We start from the raw sequence: 18,658 nt of genomic DNA on the forward strand, positions 1-18,658 counted from the left end.
TATTCATGCCTAGCTCAGCCTGTCATTATCCCTAGCTCTTAAGCAAAGCAGCAGAAATTGTAGTTTCACAGGGGTGGGTCTACATATCTCCTACAGAATCTGTCCACAGAGTTGATACTCTCACATACTGGTTAGTGTCATGGCCTAACCTGTTGTTACTTGTTTCCTGTTCTGACACTCACTGGCAGGTACTGTAATCTAGCCTTACCAGGTATGTGCCTGTGGGTGGTCAGCAGTGATCAGTGTTAACTAGCCCAGCTCAGCTCTCCCACATTGGCTGGTGCATCAGTCTGACCCTTAAAGTTCCTGCAGTTCTCACCTCTAAACTACTAGATCTCAGCCCCCTTGCTCACCGCAGGTACGGTGACCTTGTTGTTGGGAGTCCCTCAGAAGTCATTCCTCACCTGCAACATATTCCCTCAGTGGTCTTTCCTCCCACACATCTCTTTACTCCCTTTCCTGATCAATCCACAATACCTGTGCCTAGAAGTACATGGGTTCCCCAGCCCAGACATCTAGTTTTCCAGTGGGGTGCTGTGTTGACCTGGAGCTCTGCCTGCCCATTAGGGTCCCAAGTTCCTGGCATGTGTGTTAACCTGGGATCTCACCCTTTCCCATTCAAGCTTCAAGCCCATTGGAAGTTCCCCAAGCCCAACCCATCAGCATTTTGACCTAGGGCTCTCTCTTCCCCTCACCTCTTCTGGGACCTAGGCTTGCTTTGACTGCCTTGGTGTGAGTCTCCAGGTCCCCTTTTCCCCCTGCCAGAGTTATCTCCTAGGCCTCCTGCAAGCCCACACCCCCAGCCTGCCACGAGCCTTCACACCCACCCCAGATGCTGGCTGGCACTGTGGCAGGAGCAATGGTGGCAACCAGCCAGTTTTTTTACTCTTATTTTCAGTTTCACAGTCTTGTAGGTAAAGGGCTTCTCCCGACTTGCCCTTTCTTTCCTCCTTCCCCGTTCTCTCCCAGTGTCCCCTGTGTAAAATAAAAATTCTTATACTTCATTGTTTTATTTAGCTCTAGAGTGTTTTAATATAATCTTTTTAAATCTTTTGTCAAATGCATGCATTATAAATACCTTTTCTCAGTTTTAGATGTGATTTTTATTTCCTTAGTGGTGTCTTTTTTAGAATTTTATGATTTCTGTAACGGCTCATTTAATATTTCTTACTTAGTGCTTTTTTGTGTCCTAAGAGATCTTTATGATCCCTGAAGTTGCAAAAACTAGCTTTCCATATATTTTTATATATTATGGAAGTTTTCACTTTTAATTTCAGGTTTATGATACATACTATGTAAGTTTTTCACATGGCACGTTGATTCGAGTGTGATTTTCCATGCAGATATCCAGTTAGCATGGTTTATTGAGAAGATGATTTATTCCTTGACTTCTGGCATTTTGGTCAACAATCAATTAGACATCTACTGTATGTTTAATTAACATACATTACACACACACACCTGTTTTTGAGCTATTTAGTCTTACTGATCTGTTTGTCTTTGTGCTAAGAGCACACAATCCTGATTCCCATTAGTAAGTATTTAAGTCAGACAATATAAATATTCTTTGTTCTTCTTTTTAACATTGCTTTTGATTGTTTCAGTCCGTATGCATTCCTGTATAAGTTTCATTAGTTTTGTTTATTTAAATACCTTTTTAACAGACAGAAAAAACTGTACATACTTCTGGGATGCTATATGATGTTTTATAGTGATTACATTGCATAATGTTCAATCAGAATAAATATGTCTTGTTCTTCAAACATTTGACATTCCTTAAGGTTGAAACTATCCCAAATCTTGTCTTTTACTTAAAAAGGAGAGAGAGCAAGGGAGAGAGAGAGACAAACTTCCATATACTGGCTCAACTCCCCAAATGACCACAGTAGAGGCAAGGCTGAAGCCTGGAGCCTAGAACTCCTCCACTCCTGGTCCTCTGCATAGATGCTAGAGACCCAAGTTCTTGAGCCAAGTTTCTCCGCCTTCCAGTTACATTAGCAGGAAACTGGCTCCAAAGTAGAACAACTAGAACCTGAACTCATATTCTGATCAGTGACGCCAGTGAGTTAGCCCACTGCACTACAATCCTGGCCCCCATTGTGTACTATACACTATTGAGTTCAATGGAATTATCCTTTTTAAAGACTCCAATTGTGAGTGTGGTCATGCAGTACTTGTCTTTTTGTTCTTGCTTAATTCACTAACATAATAAATTTCAGTTCCTTCTGTGTGGTTGCAAATAGTAACAGTTTATCCTTTTTAAACGCTGAGTGATATTCTGTCACGTACACATCCCACATTTTCTTTATGCATCAATGGATGGACATTTGGCTATTTCTATTTCTTGGCTATTGGTAATAGTACTGCAATAAACATGGGAGTAGAGATGCCTCTTCCATGTACCAATTTCACTTGGCTTGCATAAATAACCAGTAATGAGAATGCTGGATTGTAAAGTAATTCTACATTTAGTTTTTTGAGAAACATCCGTACTGTTTTCCACCATGTCTATAGGAATTTATATTCCTACAAACAGCATAAAAGAATTCTCTTTTCTCTACATTTTTTTTTTCTTTTAAGTAATGGTCAATCTGACTGTGAGGTGATGTTTCATTGTTGTTTTGGCTTACATTTCCCTGAAAATTAGTAATTTTGAGCACTTTTTTCATGTACCTGTTGTTCATTTGCATGTCTTCCTTTGAGAAATGTCTGTTTAGATTTACTACTCATCCTATATAATTTTTGGAATTCCCTTATAAATGTCTACACAAAAAAGGCTCCCTGAAACTTGACTGGATTTTTTATTTTAAATTAGTGAGAACAAGTACTTTACAAATACTGGTTCTTCTAATCCACAAAATGGCGTGTAACTTTATTTGTGTCTCCTTTAATGAAGCACACAGAGAGCCAGGTTGAGGAAGTTCACTTCTACTCTAATTTGCTAAGAGTTTTTTCATGAATACGTGCTCAATTTTATCAAGTCTTTTTTATTGTTCTGAGTCTATTTAAAGGACCACATGGATCTTCTTTTTTAGGTTATTAAAATGCTGAATTTGGTTGATTGCTTCTTAAAGGCCATATCAACATTTTGTTTCTGGGATAAATTCCACTTAGCTGTGAGGTATTCTTTTTTCATATATTGCTAATTGAAATTTGATAATATTTTATTAGTAACTTTTTCAGCTAGGTTCAGAAGAGATACTGATCTTTAATTTTCTTTTCCTGTAATGGTTTTATTATCAGTTTCATAGAATAACTTGGAAAATACAACCTCCATTTTACGAAGTTTTTTTCTAAGATAATCATTATGTTCCCATCCAGTGAATTCGCCTGGAAGTGTAATGTATTTTTTGGATCAACTTTAAATTAATGTCTATTTATTTGATAAAGAAGCATTCTAGCATTAAAATGCTTATTCTTTTAGCAGTTTTAGATTTATAATTTTTTAAGAAAATATTTGGACAGCTAAAAAATTGTACATATTTGTAGGGTACCATGGGATGTTACAGTGCAGGAATAAATTGTGTGGTATTCAACCAGGGTTGATAAATCTTATTTCCTTGAACATTCAACTTGTCTTAATGATGAAAGCATTCAAAAACTTTTTCCTAGTTTCTAAAAAGAATATGTGACATCATCATCATTTATAATCATGCCACTGTTCAGAATGCCAGGGCTCTGTGTGACTGCTTCTTTCCGTCCCTCCGTCCACCTTGATATGTCTGTTATAGCATATGTTGCTTATAACAAGCTCCTTTAAAGTGAAAGAAACTTAACATTGGTGATAGGAAAAAGGGGTCGGGGGAAGATAAATAGTAACAAGGAACTCTATACTTATTTTTGGATTCAATTTTGTTCATCAACTTTCTTTTTAAAAAAGTTTCATGTATCTATTGGAAAGGCAGAGTAACAAATAGCAGGGGGTGGGAGATAGAGTGTCCATCCTCTGGTTGGCTCCCCACATGTGTGTAGTACCTGAAGCTGGGCCATGTTGAAAGCAGGAGCCAGCGAGTCAGTGCAGGTGTCTCTTTTTTGAGGCAGATACTCGAGTGCTTGAGCTGTCATGCACTGAGCCCGATGTGTGCATTAGCGGGAAGCTGAATCAGGAGCAGAGCTCGCACTCAAGCCAGACACTCTGATACGGCATGCATGCATCCCACCTAGTTGGCTGCCTTACCTGTTGTACCACAATACCTGGGCCTAAATTTTGAATTTTTGATGTCTATATTGCCTGTCTCCTAACATATTAAGTAATTATTTTTAATTGTTTTGTTTTTAGTTCTGTGTTAAAGATACAAATAGCTTATGCACTGTGTTTATAAATCTTACTAATGAGCTTTGTACCTTCTGAAATGTTCTTCATCGTTAGCATCTCTTTCTTGTAGTTCAAAGAACTCTGTTTAGCCCCTCTTGTGAGACATGTCTGGCAGTGATGCATTTGCTCTGTTTTGGTCTGGGAATGTCCTCATCTCTCCTTTTATCTGAAGGATCACTTTCGGGGGACAGTTGTCTGTGCTTGGCGATAGCCTTTCTTCAGTGTTATTTTTTTCCTTTGGTTTTGTTTTTCTTCAGTAATGTGAAGGTCCCACTCCCTCCTGGCCTGTAAGGCTTCTGTTGAGAAGTCAGCTGTCAGGTGAATTGGGACTCCTTTATGCTTCTGATTTTTCTCTTTGCAATGTTGAGACTCTTCTCTCTCTCAGTAAGTATTTTGGTTTTTTTTTAAATCTACTCAAAAAGCGAGACAGAAGGATGAGATTTGCCTCTAATGGTTTCTTTTCTTTTCTTTTTTTTTTTTTTAAAGATTTATTTATTTATTTATTGGAAAGGCGGATATACAGAGAGGAGAGACAGAGAGGAAGATCTCCTGTCCGATGACTCACTCCCCAAGTGAGCGCAAAGGCCGATGCTATGCTGATCCGAAGCCAGGAGCCTCTTCTGGGTCTCCCACGCGGGTGCAGGGTCCCAAAGCCTTGGGCTGTCCTTGACCGCTTTCCCGGGCCACAGGCAGGGAGCTGGATGGGAAGCAGGGCTGCCGGGATAGAACCAGCGCCCATATGGGATCTTGGGCGTGCAAGGCGAGGACCTTAACCACTGTGCCACCGTGCCAGGCCCGGTTTATTTTCTTAATGCATGTGACAGCCAGGGTCAGAACACACCAAAGCCAGGAACCCAGAATCCCATCTGGATGTCTCACGGTGTGGCAGGGGCCCAAGCACCTAAGCTGCCATATGCCGCCTTCTGAGCTGCATTAGCTGGAGCTAACTGCAAATGCAGAAGCTGAACTTGAGCTGGAACTCTGATGTGGAACAGGCACAGCCCAAATAGAGGCCTCGTCAGCTGTAACACAGACGCACCCTGAGAATCTTCACTCAGTCTTTGGCCACACAGAGTTTGATGACAGCGTGGGTATCTCCGGGCTGGCTTGGTTCTGTTGGATTGGACTGGTGGCCTCTCACCTTCCTACACTCAATTCTCTGTATCCTCTAGCAAGTCTGTGTTATAATTTCTTTGATGTGCTTTTTCTCCTTTGGAATTTCGTAATCCTTCTTGAACCACAATGTTGTCCTGGGGTTTCCATTGAGCTTTTTAACATGATTTTCTTAGTCCTTTTCTTCTTTCAACTATTTTAAGTGGCCTTTTTTTGAGCTCACTAATTCTTTCTGCTGTTTTGTCTTATCTGCTGTGGGTATCTTCTTTAATCAAATTTAAAAATCTCACCTGTTTTTCAGTTAAAGGATTTTGGTTTGCTTTTTTAAAAATTGCCTTCATCTCTGATGAAGTCTCTTCATTAAAATATTGACTCATTTCCTTACATTCTGTTGAAGTCCACTGAGTTCCCTTTAAGCAGCAGTTCTGAATTCTTTATCCAAGTGTTGAAAGTGTCAATTCCTCACTGGAATCTTTTGTCTGTTAGGTGAGGTCATAGTTCCCTGAGTTTTTTTTTATGAATGTACATCATTACATTGAAGAATTGATTGTTTTTCAAGCCTTTGTAATTTTTGCTTATGGCTATTCTTCCTTGAAATCTAACCTACTAGCTTGTTTTCTCTGAACTTGTGGATACTTCTGCTGTTTCAGCCCTGAATGCCAAGTCACGTTAGTGTTTGCCGCAACTCACCTGTTGGTATGTTGTCATTTCAGTCCTAGAGGACACCCGAAGCTCGGATTTGTCCCAATAGTGCCTAGGAAGGGAGTACTTCATAACTCCAAGCCTCTTCTTGGCTTCAGATGGGCTCAGATGCTCAGATGCCTGGGCCTGTGCACACAGATGCTGCGCTGCTGGACAACACCCAGCTTCCAGAGCCCAGAACCCACTGCCCAGAGCCCTGAGCCCAGAACCTTCCCAGACCTGCGTAGCACAGGGTAGGACCAAATTCCCCAGCAGGGGCTATGGGCTCCTGTCTGGCCCTGACCTTTCTTACGGCAGCCCTGCTGTGCTGTGTCATGTCGAAGGGTTAGATTTCATAACTTCTTCTGTCCCAAGCAAGAGGCTCTTCTCTTTGCACTGTGGTTCCTGGAGCTGCAGGACAATGATGCATAGGCTTATTTGTGTCTGTTTGCTTCAGTGTGTCGGCTGTTACTACTGTGCGCACTCCAGGCACTGAAGTCTCTTGATTGGCTCATAGTCCTCTTACGAAGCTCTTGTGAGCAGCTATGCAAACTGGTATCCTCACAGGAAGACGATCACCAAAGCATATTCCTTACCCTCTGTATTGTTCTGCTCTCTGGTTTTATAATTGTTTCTAATGTCAAGGAATTGATTTCTTCCATCTTAGTATCAAATTTATTGGGATAAGTATTTCTAAAACATTCATTTGTTGTTACTTTGTTATCTGTAATGGCTATAGTGATGTTCTTCCTCAATTTCTACATTGGATATTCATGTCAACTCCCTTTTCTCTTCATCAGCCCCAGCTGGAAGTTTATTATTTTATAGATCAGTTGAAGTATTTTTCATTTTATTCAAAAGGCATGCACACACACACACACACACACGCACTTTTTCCAACACAATTGAACAGACTGTCCTTTTCCCGTTGTGTGTTCTTAGCGCTTTTGTCAAAGAGGATCGATGACCAATGTATGTGTTTTTTCAGTGGTCTCTGCACCATTTTATTGACTTAAGTGTCAATTGTTTATGCCAATATATTGTTTTAATGACTATAGAACTTAGATATATTTGTCAATTAAATAATTTGATTCTTTTAGTTTTTTTTTTTTCATGTCTGTTTTGGATTTTTGTGGTTTTTCTTTCTTTTTTAAAATTTTTTTTAAATGTTCTTGCTTAGTTGATTAGGGTACAAGGGTCAAGGGCTACAGGAAAGTGGGTAATACCATTGTTTCCACATTAACATCATTTTTTCCCCCTGTGTCTGGGGTCAAGGGAGAAGTAAAGGGAGAAGCCCCACCCAGCCTCCCACCCATCCCAGGTCCCCGATGTGAGGCATGCTCTGAGGGTCCTGCTTATGCAGTTTTGATAGTTCAATAGGTCTGAATTGCTGCCAGTCTTGCCATTCCAATTGCGATGAAACCTATTCAGAATCGACTGGCTGACAAAGTATCTTCATGGTTGGGGTTCTGAGATCAGATGTTCAGCTGGAGGGATCTCCAAAGAAACTTTATCTGAGATGATCCCAAACCTGATTCTTATGGGCGTTTGCCAGTACAGGGTCTGGCACAATCTGTCACCCCAATCAGCTTATGCACATGCTGAGTCAGTTCTGTCTCCAGCCCTGTCTTCCACACAAACCAATGGTTGTTGCAGTCCAGTCCAATCCTGTGCACTTCATATTCGGCCATTACATAAACCAGTGGGAAGCGCAGCCTAGTTGGGGCGACTCCTCATAATCCCTACCAGGCCTGCTCCCAACCCTAGTTCCCATGCATGCTAGTATGTACTGCAGACTTGTTCAGTCTGTCCCCTATCCCATTTAGCTCTCGTACATGTCAATGGGCATTGAAGACTAATTCAACCCAGCCAACGTACTATCCAGCCCACACACATGCTGGGGGATGCTGTTCTGTCTAGCCACACCTGCCCTTGTCCTGGTTTTCATGCTCTCCAGTGGGAGTGGTTACCCAAGAGGGAGGTGCCCAATATTTCCCTACTAGGCCACTCCCATTTCTGGATTATGTACTCTCCAGGTGGTTCTGGCATTAAACTTTACAGAATTAGCCGCCAGTGCCAACCTCTGCCATCTGATGATATGTCAAAGCCCAACCAACACTCACCCACTCTAATTTTGTTTGCACCAGTCAGAACAGTCAGCCTAACCTGGCCCTTCCCTGATCTAGCTCACATGAGGCCCATAGGTGTTATAGCCCTGCCTGGTCTGGTCTTCCCCCATCCCAACTCATGCTCTCCAGTGGGAGTGGTTGTCCAGCAGGGAAGCCCACATGCCCCTGCCGGCTTTGCCCCCTCCCTCCCAGTTCTCATGTGTGCTGTTTGGGCACGGCAACCACATCTGGTATGGCTCACCTCACCTTGGCATTCCGTAATGTGCACTGGCATGTATTGCAACTGAAACTGGCCTGATCCACACTGTATGCTGGTGATTGGATTCACCAGTGGTTGATGTGAACGGGTTCAGCATGGTGTGTCCCCTACCTATGCCATATGTATGATGGTGGGTATCTTCCTCTCACCTGGTCTGGGTTGCTCCATGTCATGGTTCTTGCGCTCACCTGTAGGTACTGTGTCCTGATAGAGGAGTTTCCCAAGCTCCTCCTTCAGAACCTCTCCCTATGCCAGATCTTGCGCATACTGATATTTCCATGGGCCAGCCCTCCTTGCTGGACTTCAATCCATTTCAGTTCTTACTGTTGGATGTTTCAGCCCAGCCAAGGCTTGTCCATACCCAGTCACTGCTCACACATGGCTCAGTAGGGGCAGAGACCCAGCCTAGTCCATCCTACATCTACCCAGGTTCTCCAGAGCACCAGATGGTGCTGGAATCTAGCTCAGCTAGGTGTACCCAGCCTCAGTTCACACTTTTGTGCCTAGGGAGATTGCAGCCATATCCAGACCAGAATGCAGCACCGACTCTAGCTCCCATACCCTCCCATGGGAACCCCAACCCCAACCCAGCAAGGGTGTACTCTCACAGCTCCCCAACAGAGTCTGTTCCCAGCCCTAGATTAGGTGTGTGCCAGTGGTTTCTCTGACCCAGTTGGCTTAGCTCCTCACCTGTCTCAGTCTTTATCTTCAATGCTGTGGCATAGTATCCCTGGCTCATGCAGACCAGTTTGGGTAAGAGCCTAGGTTGGAGTGACCTGTGCTCCATCCTGATTTCTGTTCTTCCTTGTGAGTTGAAGCTTGCTTGGCCCTGCCTGGTCTTCCCCCTTCCAGTTGCAGCTCAGCCCACCCCACATCCTATTTTAGGATGCACCTTCAGGTGGTGCTGCCTTTACCTGCCCAGATTGCTGTTGGTTCCTTTACTTGTAAGTGATGGCAGTTGCCATGGTTACTCCTAGCTTAGCCCATCACCGCACCAGCTTGTGAGCTAACCTGTGGGATTTGTATTTCCACAGGGTCAGCTCACACTTCCCCCACAGAGTTTATCCAAGGACCGAGTTCTCTTGCATGCTGATTACTGTCTTGACCTCGATGAATGTAACCAGTCCATTATTCCACCACCCAGTCAAGTAATGGTACCTAGCCCTGCCAGACAGGCCCCATCCATAGCTTTCATGTGGACTAGTGTGTGGCAGTCATTGATGCTCTATGCTAACAGCCCATCTAAGGATCCCTAATTTGGCTGGTGAATCACTCTGGCCCAAATAGATCTTACGGATACTCGCCTCCAAACCATCAGGTCTCAGTCCCCACGAATGCCCCAAAGTTTCATGATCCTGTTACTGGCAATCACCCAGAATTCATCTCTCACCTACAGTAAATCTGGCCTTATTCATGGGTGTCCCAAAGCAGTAATTTCATATCCTAAAAATCCCAGAGCTCTCTGCTGGACGACCAGCAGACAAAGCCTGGCACCAAAGCCTAGGACATGGTCACTGCCTTTCTGCAGTGGCTTTGGCCTCAATCCCCAACCTTGGATCCAGCCTGGCAGGGGCACCCCCCACAGGTCCCCCACTGTGGGGAACTGTAAGACATGCCCAACCCCAAGGCCTGGACCCCTCCCAGACTTGTCCTGCTGCAAGGTTTTGGCGGTAGGGCGGAGTTAGGATGTGTGGTTTTTCAATGTGTATGTTTCCATTTGAATTTTGGATTTTTTTTTCCTGCTTCTGTGAAAACTACCTTTGGGATTTTGGTAGGGCTTGAACTGATTCTAAGTCTCTCTTTGAGTTGTATAGGAATTCCTAGTAGAAACATTATAGCAATAAAATCCTAAACTAAGAAGAAGGATTTTATATCAATGTCCTAACTTTATGCCTCAAGATCTAAAAAAACTGCACATTAGCAAAAGGAAGGAAATAATCTTGAGACTAGAGTAACAATAGAAAATATCAAAGAACATGTTTTCATTTTTTTATTATTTATTTTTATTGGAAAGGCAGATATACAGAGAGTAGGAGAGACAGAGATAAGATCTTCCATCCGATGATTCACTCACCAAGCGGCCATGGCGACTGGAGCTGAGCCAATCCGAAGCCAGGTGCCAGGAGCTTCTTCCGGGTCTCCCATGCGGGTGCAGTGTCTCAAAGGTTTGGGCTGTCATCGACTGCTTTCCCAGGCCGCAGACAGGGAGCTGGATGGGAAGCAGGGCTGCCGGGATTAGAACTGGCGCCCATATGGGATCCCGGCATGTTCAAGGCAAGGACTTTAACTGCTATGCAATCATTCCAGGCCCCTGTTTTCAATTTTGTTAAATAAATTCACAAATGTTAGGAAGAATAACAAATAAAGAATGTTGAGATGCTGTTTTGGATGCCAGCATTTCATACAGAATGTCAGGACTCCAGTTCTAGACCTACTCCCCATGTCCAGCTGCCTGCATGCACACACCCTGGAAGGCAGTGATGCTCGTGCCCCTGCATCCCATAGGGGGAAGACCTGGACTGAGTGTCTGCCTCCTGGCTCAGGCCCAAGTCTGGCTTCTGTGAGTGTTTGAGTAATGAATCAGCAAATGAAAATCCTGCTCTTGTCTCTGTCTCTCTCTGCTTTGCAAAGCAATAATATTTGAAAAAGAAAGAGAATTCAAATAAATTATAAATGAAAGATGAAACATGGTTACTGATACTACACAAATATAAAAGGTCATAAACTGCTATCAAGTATTAAATGCTAACAGTTGGATAACCTAAAAGGCCAAGAAACATTTATTTTCTCTTTTTAAAAGATGTGTTTTTTCTTTTATCAGAAAATTAGATTTATCAAGAGAAGGAAAGACACAGAGAGAAAGATCTTCCATTTGCTGGTTCCCCCAGTGACTGCAATGGCCAGTCCTGAGCTCATCCAAATCCTGGAGCCAGGAACTTCTTCCAGGTTTCCCACAGGGTGCAGGGTCCCAAAGACTTGGGCCATCCTCTACTGCTTTTCCAGGCCATAAGCAGGGAGCTGGATGGGAAGCAGGGCAGCCAGGAATAGAACCATCACCCATATGGGATCCTGACACGTGCATGACAAGGACTTTAGCTGCTAGGTACTGCTCCAAACCTTGAATCTGACATTTTTTTTTAAAGATTTATTTTTATTATTTTTTATTGGAAAGGCGGATATACAGAGAGGAGAGACAGAGAGGAAGATCTTCCGTCCGATGATTCACTCCCCAAGTGAGCCGCAACGGGCCGATGCTATGCCGATCCAAAGCCAGGAGCCTCTTCCGGGTCTCCCACACGGGTGCAGGGTCCCAAAGCTTTGGGCCGTCCTCGACTGCTTTCCCAGGCCACAGGCAGGGAGCTGGAAGGGAAGCGGGGCTGCCGGGATTAGAGCCGGCGCCCATATGGGATCCCGGGCGTGCAAGGCGAGGACCTAACCACTTGCGCCACCGCGCTGGGCCCTGAATCTGACATTTTAAATCTATATTATGTTTAAAGGCTTACAGATTCTACTAAACAAAGAACTCTTCAAATAGTAAGTAATAAGGCCATACAGCAGGAAATCGGCAAAAGGGCTATTATAACCAAATGAAACGATGTTTAACTTTGCTCATATAACTTTTTAAATAGTACCAAAATCATTAAAACCATAGTAGCATATATAATTCCTACCCATTTTTGACAAAGATTTAAAACAAAATGTTAGGAAATGCTGTGTTTGCAGCAAAATTGATATACACAGTTTTTTTTTTTTTTTAATATTACTTCCCAGAGAAAGAACAGAGGAAGAGAGGAAAGGAAAAGGGGGAAGCTGTATTCCTGCTGAGCTGCATGATGGAAAATAAGAACAACAGCAACAAAATGTTAGCTCCCACACTGATGGGAGAACGTGGGCTCTTCGTCTTTCTACGTTTGGCTTGGCTTACTCAAGATGGTGTCCTTCAGTTCTGCCCGTTTTGCTGTGGGGGTCTGGGTTTCATCCATTCTCTTTGGCCAAATGTCATTTCATTGTGGAGAGATCGAACCTATGGTTGTTCTATGATCCCTTTTGTAAATTGATGAACTCAATTTACTAGCATTTTGTTGAGGATTTTTGCATGTATATTCTTGAGAGATTGCTGATGCATAACTTTTCTTACATCTTTGTGAGGTTTTTGTGGTATAGTGATGTGGACTTCTAAGATGAATTAGGAAGTGCTTACTCTTTTACTTTAGGAGAGTTAGTCAGAATTGCTATCAGTTTACTTGAAAAATACCTATCAATATTTATAAGGGAAGATATTTGGGCCCAATTTTTAATCATTACCTTTAGTCGCTCTTTATCTGATTGCATGTTTTTTCACTCCTTTAATTTCAGTAATTTTGTCCTTATAAGAATTTGTATCTGTTGTCTAAATTATCTGACTTGTTGGAATATATTTCTTCACAGCATTCTCTTACTATCTTTTTCTCTATGATTCATGGAAATGTTTCCACTTTTACTTCCGATTTTTATTTTTTTTTTTATTTTTTTTTTTAGATTTATTTTTATTATTTTTTCATTGGAAAGGCGGATATACAGAGAGGAGAGACAGAGAGGAAGATCTTCCGTCCAATGATTCACTCCCCAAGTGAGCGCAACGGGCCGATACTATGCCGATCCAAAGCCAGGAGCCTCTTCTGGGTCTCCCACGCGGGTGCAGGGTCCCAAAGCTTTGGGCTGTCCTCTGCTGCTTTCCCAGGCCACAGGCAGGGAGCTGGAAGGGAAGCGGGGCTGCCGGGATTAGAACCAGCGCCCATATGGGATCCCGGGCGTGCAAGGCGAGGACCTTTAACCACTTGTGCCACCGCGCCGGGCCCTACTTCCAATTTTTAAATTGGAGCTTTCTCTCAGCTTCTCACGGCTTGCATCTGTGTTGGACACACGCATGTCAGATTTTCCTTCAACACAAGACACAGAAAGGGTAAAGAATTTTTCAAAAACTTCATCATATATCTTAAATGATGTTTAAATCTGCTTTCTATCTCCAGTTGTACTATCATGTAAATCCAATGTTTTTTTTTCTCTTAAATTCCTCAGCAAAATATTTCCGCCTTTATTATTATTTTTTAAAGTTCCAGAAAGTTGCCGACAACATTCTAGTTATCCATAAAGGCAGACTAAGAGGACAATTATCAACAGTTATTCTTTAATATAAAAGACAATGCTCTCTTTCTTTATGCTCTTAAAGAGAGAGAGAGAGAGCTAATTTCAACTCTTACCCTACCCATATTGTCTATAATATAATATAATTTTCAGGTTTAAAAGCCTAAATTAACCATGAGAAACAGATGGGCTTGTGATGGTCTTAGAATAATAAACCACAGCCTTTATTATATGTTTTTAGCTTGGGAAAACCATCTCTTTTCAAAGAGAAAGTTATGGGTGTTCCCAGGTGAAAACATTTTTTAGCATATAATTATAACTCAGTGTTCTAAGAGAATTAAGTTCAATAGAGCAAACCCTTTGAATGACTACTAAAAGAAAGGAACAGTGAGGTCAGTTTGTAGTTTATAATTCTGAAGACAGGTGTTGATACTGACAGCTCAGTTTCATTACTGAAGTCAACAACGAATGACCTTGTAAGAACTATGATAACAATGGTAGTAACTGATGTTGTCATTTTTTTCAAAATCATGTTAACAGATGTGTTTGGAGGGTTAATTGTAGATGATATTGTTAAGTTTTATATTATTTGGATAGTTAGAAATAGTGACATATATATAAATAATGACATATATGCATGTCACTGTTGAACATTCTTTAAAAATGGACACAATGAACATTCTTTAAAAATACATGTCATATTAAAAGTGTAAGCTGTTATGTTTTTGAACATTTAGTTGTATTGTAAATTAATGAACCTCACTTCTTGCTCATTTATCATCATATACTCTGCTTACAGATTTATTACAATTTATCTGTATTTATTTGTTTGAATATTCACTCATTCAATACCTATGACCCATGCCTGATACTCATGAATAATTTTTTATCACTTTAAATTCACATTCTAGTACCTCACATACAACATGTATTTTCCAAAATTGATTGAACAATAAAATAATGAAATCCATATTATTTTTTTTAAATAGTACTTATTTTGAAAGAAACAGAGAGAAAGGAACAGTTAGAAATTGAGCACTCATTTGCTAGTTTACTTTCCAAATCTCTGCTATTCCCAGGGCTGGGACTAGGTCAAGGTCAATAACTATACTAAATTCTCATATGTGAATGGTGAGAACTCAGTTATTTGAGTCATCAGTGTTAAAAGCAGACTCCCACTGTCTGCTTTGGCAGAAAGCTGCAGTCAGGACCCAGAGCGGGGACTCAGATCCAACTACCCCCACTCCAGTACGGTATGTAGGCATCTTAGGCATTAGGTTGAGTGCCTGTCCCCAGATTATACTTTGACCCAAAATAAGTGTAATGCAGGCTACACAAACAAACCAAAGCCACACAACTACTTACATGGTTTCAATAGGTATGTTAGAAAAAACATAAAATAGGTAAAATGAGCATTAATATTTTTTAATTCCCTATATTCAAAATAACCAACATTTCAATGTGCAATCAATATACTTTTGTGTCTGTAAATCATTTTCATTATTCTTGCACCATGCTAATCTTCTCTGTATCATCCCAATTTTAGCATATGTGCTGTTAAAGCAAGCACTGCAAAGTTTTTTTCAACGAATTTTATAGAATTTTGAAAATTTTAATTTAAATACAGAGAGAGAGAGAGGAAGGCAGAGAACTTGAATCTGTTGATTCACTCTGCACATGCCCACAACAGTCAACAGTTAGGGTTGGGCTCAGACCCAAGTTGGGAGCTGAAAATTCAATCTGACTGCACCTGCTGTTTGAGTAGAAAGAGTCCAGTTACTTGAGCCACAACAAACACCTCCCAGCATCCACATTAACAGGAAGTTGGAGTTCTAATCTATCTAGTCTAGACACTATGCCTTCCAATTGGCATCTTGGGTGCTAGGTCAATTGTCTGCCCTGAAATATGCATATAAATGAAAAATACAAATAAACAAATATTTTACACTGGTACCTTCATACAAATCTGTTAAAACTATTGTGCATTTTATAGTATCTACCATTTTATTAGCCATGTTCAAAGAGTTCGTAACCAGATGTGGCTGATGGTTAGATATTGGATAGCATAGCTCTAACTTGCTTCTCTTCCTGAGGATTCTAATCTTCTGATCCATTCTCCCCACTGCAGCCAATGTGGCATACCTGATTCCATTATTTTTTTTAAGGATTTATTTATTTTTTTATTGCAAAGTCAGATATACAGAGAGGAAAGACAGAGAGAAAGATCTTTCATCTGATGATTCACTCCCCAAGTGGCTGCAATGGCTGGTGCTGTGCCAATCCAAAGCCAGGAGCCATGAACTTCCTGCAGGTCTCCCATGTGGGTGCAGGGACCCAAGGCTTTGGGCCATCCTTAACTGCTTTCCCAGGTCACAAGCAGGGAGCTGGATGTGAAGCAGGGCTGCCGGGATTAGAATCGGCACCCAAATAGGGTCCTAGTGCATTCAAGGAGAGGACTTTAGCCATTAGGGTACTGCACCAGGCCCCTGATTCCATTATTATGTTTTTAAAATCCTTCATCAATTCCACATAGCATCAGCCTTCTAGGCTTGTGACAACAAACTGTGCTTATCTTTTCAATGTTATGTCGCTCAATCTTACTATAAGCTCAGTACATACCATTTGTGATTTTTAAAAAATTATTTATTTACTTGAAAGTCAGAATTACAGAGAAATGAGGGGAAACAGGGAGATATCCCCATTTACTGGCTCATTCCCTAAATGGTTGCAGCAGCCATGACTGGGCCAGGTCAAGTTGTGAGCCGAATCAGAGCCAGAGCAGCTGGCACTTAAACCATCATCCACGTGGAACTAGCAGCCACACAGAACCAGTGCCCACATGGGATGCTGACATCACAGGTGGTGGCTTTACTGGCCATGTCACAATGCCAGCCCCTGTGATTGTTTCCTAAAGACACTGTGCCACCTTTCTTCAAGGATTTTGTGAATGCCATACCTTCTCTTTTGGATTACCTTTCCCGACCACTTTGTTGAGATCTCAGCTGAGATTTTACTTCTTTCAGAAAAATTTGCTCAAATGGATAAATAGGAATTAAGTGCTACTGGTAGGAACTCCAGTTGCCCTGCTACTGACCTAACACTAGTGCTGATTGTACCTTATATTGAACTGTGTGCTGTCTGCCTGTGAGCTCCATGAGGAAGGGCTTATTATGTCTGTCTGAATTCTGTGAATTAATTGACTGCTTTGAAATCTCCTGAAGATGTAGCACATGGTCTAGGCATATTATACCACATAACATCAGTTTTACCATCAAGTACATACATGTAAGTATGTAGCTCAATAGTGGTAAGCACAGTGAACCCACCACATATTCAGGTCTGGTTCTGCACCCGAGGACTAGCCTTGCCTGAAAATACCTAAAAGCTCAACTGTGTCTAGAAAGCATGTACTGGGTTTTTTCCTTGTCCTCATTCCCTAAACAATACAATACAAATAAACACTGCATTTATTTTGAACACATACAGACAGTCTCTCTCCCTCACCACCAAGCAAACAACTTGTATATTGTTACTTAAACAATACTGGATGGTTTGTGTTTGTTCCATGCAAATATTATGCTATTTTATACAAAAGAGTTGAGTACCTACAGGTGTTGATATCCGCAAGGGCAGAGGAATGGCATTTGAGCAACTAATATCTGAAAATACTAAGGGGTGATTTTATATTTAATTGCTGTGCACAAGGTTTCTAGAACTTTTTCGTCTTGTAATACTGAAATGTTTCACTCATGAAACACTAATTGTCCCCACTCTCTCACAGCTCTAGGCAGCCATCCTTCTATTTTCTGTGTCTGTGAGTTTGGCTATGCTGGATTCCTCATGCAGGAGAATCATGTAGTATTTGTCTTTTTGTGACCAGCACGTTCATTACATTAAAGTGCACTTAAAGTTTTTAAAATTCTTACATTATTACGCGCAGCTAATTCCCACAGCCAAGTACTCTTTTCACGATTAGTTTACTGCAAGTCAAAATCCCAAGGTGATTAGTAGGTCCTTTTTCCCAGTAGGGTAGGAATGGGAGCAGGGTTGGAGGGGGAGAAATCTGAAAGGGACGCGTCTCCTGCCATGGTGGCAGGATGGGGGCTGCCAGGGTAGGGGAAGGGACAAGATGGAGGGGCTCGGGGAAGAGCCAGGAGAAGTGAAAGGAAGAGAGAGGGGGAAGGAGAGGGGAGAGCTGTGTGGGCTGTGGGCTCTGGCCCCAGGGACTTGTGGCTGAGATGATCTGAGCCACAAGTAGGTGGGTGGAGACCAGAGGTAGCGGCCAGAGACTGGGGAGTGGGGTTATCAGGTAAGGGGTAAGGGGCCAGGTTACAGCTCCACGAGCTGTGGGGAAGGGCAAGTGGGAAATGGTTCTGTGTCCAAGATTACATGTTCGAATAACTCCTCATAATGTTTCACTTAGAATGTAGTTCTCGAATTTTGTACATGTTGTAGCATGTGACAAGATTTCTTTGTATTCAAGGTTGCAAGAACTTTAGTCCATTTGAATTGTTTCCATATCTTGCCTGTTACAAACTAAATGAAAGTGTGGGAGAAACATGAGGATCACCCTGGAAGGACTTCTGTCCTAGGTCCTGGGAGGGTATCCTCAGTTCTAATTTCGCATACTAGGAAGCATACTCGTTCCAAACATTCTCTTTGATCTTCTGTATGTCATGTGTTGGTCCGAGTACTTCCTGGCATTGTGGAAAGGAGTCTGCCTCATTGCTAAATAACCATTGCTATTCCTTTTATGTTTTTCTAATGATATGTTTATAAAATAGTCCTGGTTAGCATACATCTAAGAATGAAGCCATGACTATCTACCTAACAATAAAAGAAGATTTATTGGAAGGACATTGTGGGTGAGCATAAAATAGAAAGGAGCACTGAAAAAAACAGATGTTAGGGAGCTGTGGGAAGGACAAGAACCAGGATAATAACTCGGGATTCTCAACTTGAGATCTAGTTATTGCATATGTTGCCATCAGATGCCTCAGGTCTCAGGTGTTCAGGGTAGAAATTATGGGACACAGA

The 18,658-nt window shown here is 41.9% G+C and overlaps 1 pseudogene; it reads right to left on the reverse strand.

Moving 5' to 3' along the window:
- Positions 1-15,090: 15,090 nt before the first annotated feature.
- LOC121147623 lies at positions 15,091-15,191 on the reverse strand (annotated as a pseudogene).
- Between the last annotated feature and the right edge of the window lie 3,467 nt (positions 15,192-18,658).

Source organism: Ochotona curzoniae, unplaced genomic scaffold (genome assembly GCF_017591425.1).
Source record: "Ochotona curzoniae isolate NIBS_2020 unplaced genomic scaffold, NIBS_Ocur_1.0 scaffold_4506, whole genome shotgun sequence".
Classification (NCBI taxonomy): Eukaryota; Metazoa; Chordata; class Mammalia; order Lagomorpha; family Ochotonidae; genus Ochotona; species Ochotona curzoniae.